A 2069-nucleotide genomic window follows, 5' to 3' on the forward strand; every position below is an offset into this window, starting at 1 on the left:
AATCTGAAGTAGCTGGAGCAGATGTGTGGAAACCAAAGCATTTCGCATCATTGGGCACTGTCCCCCCATGGTGTCCAAAGGCTACCAGAAGAAAATAGACCCGGGGGAGGATGGAGCATAGCTTTTGAGTCAGTGGGGTTTCCGGGAGCACCCAAGCTACTTTGCTTGCTCCCTGAAGCTGGGAGGGTCAGGAGAGTGACATCGAGGACAGCACTAGGCTGGGACAGGCAGGGCTGGGCCTTGCTGAGGGCCTTGCTGCCGGTTAGGGTGGGAAGTGACATGAAATCCACCTGCCTGTGCCTGTGGCTCTTCTCTCCCTTTCCCTCGCCCAGTCCCTCTGCTCACAGAAAAGACCACGGCCACAGTGAACACCGTGGCTGTTGGCCGGCTATGCCAGGGCGCCTGGGACTTCATCTCCAGGACGGGCAAACTGACTGCCAGGCAGGTGCTGGAAATGGAACGGGAGGGAGTCTCTGTGGGGAAAATCTGCACCCCTCTCAAACTCGCCTTGAGTCCAGAAGGCCGTCAGTATTTCCTGCAGATCTGAGGCATGGTTCTGAATGCATGTGTTGTGCTCCGCGGCAGAGTGGCTGTGTCTTCTTGCCCTGCTCTCAGGTTTCCCTGCCCCTCGCATCTACATGCTGTTCTCCGGAAGGCGCCGTACCTCGGGGGTCCTCCAAACGCCACAGACTGGAGGGCAGAGGGACAGGGGAGCCGGCTGCCTGGGATGTCCGCAACCCCTGCGCCCTGGCCGGGGGCTCTGTGTCTGCCAGAGCCAGTAAGGAGGGAGGACAAGGAAAGACACCTGCACCAGGCCAGAGTCCTCCCCTGTGAGTCATGTTGGTTTTATTTCAGAATGAGCTTTGTGACTACCACGGGGTACTAACGCATTTTTACATAAAGTGAGGCCTGGACTTGGGGAGAGAAAGGCCAGAATGGCTACATATGGGGTCGGCTGCCTTGGTGGTATTGGCCACGAAAAAAGACAGGCATAATAGTAACACAGGTGCCGGGAGCCACTCCTTGCTTAGCCTGGGAGCTCGTTTTATACACCAACAGGAATCCAAAGATGTTTTGGCTTGGGGATGCAGGCACGTGGAGTTCACGCATGATGGAGCACTACTTGGCCATAAAAAGGACTGATTTGAGTCATCTGTAGGAAAATGGATGCACCTGGAGACCATAATATTAAATAAATCAGACACACAAGCTTAAATATCTATTATGTGAGGACCCAAAGCATAAATAAATTAAAAAGCAAAACAGGGACATAGGGTTTTTGGTTTTTTTTTTAAGTCAGGCATTAAGAAGCATCCTTGGGGCCGGGCATGGTGGCTCACACCTGTAATCCCAGCACTTGGGAGGCTGAGGCAGGAGGATCGCTATGAGTTCGAGACCAGCCTGGGCTACATAGTGAGTTCCAGGTCAGTCTCAACTACATAGTGAGACCCTGTCTCAAATCCCCTACAAAAAAAGAGGCAACCTTGGTAGGGATTTTCAGCTGATGCATTGTCCCTGACTGCCCAAGGGCCTTTGCCTTGTAGAGAACTCTTCCCCCCACCGTTTTCAGCTGGAAGTCACAGCGAGGCTGCCACTCTCCTAGGGAAGGGAGGGGCAGGGCGTGGGAGGAGGTGGATGCCTGCCCTCATCTGCCTGGCCCCTCCCCACAGTCACCACCAACGCCCTTGCCCCCGCGTTATCTGCCTGCACAGATGGACCTCTGTCACATGGAGTAGTATTTCGCTGTCAAGAAACATCCCAAGCCATCTGCAGGACTCGACTTCAGGGTTCTCTCGGAATGTCGTGAAAATCGGTGTCACTGCCATGGGAACATTCAGCAGAGATGACGTCCGCGTGACTCCTGTTTCAGGCTAGCGCGTCTGGAGCGGTACCTCTGAACTAAGTGGACATTCAGCAGGCCACTGAGTGCTCTGCTCCTGCGTTTCAGGGAAGCCAGAGAAGAAGAGACACCACCTGTCTAAAAGTCCCTACCTTCGTCCCCCTCCTCCGTCTCAGGCAAACGCAGCCAGAGCCCTGGGTATCCCTGCTTCTGTGGGGCAACCATCACC

Source organism: Fukomys damarensis, unplaced genomic scaffold (assembly GCF_012274545.1).
Source record: "Fukomys damarensis isolate Sample0158 unplaced genomic scaffold, DMR_v1.0_HiC HiC_scaffold_24, whole genome shotgun sequence".
Classification (NCBI taxonomy): Eukaryota; Metazoa; Chordata; class Mammalia; order Rodentia; family Bathyergidae; genus Fukomys; species Fukomys damarensis.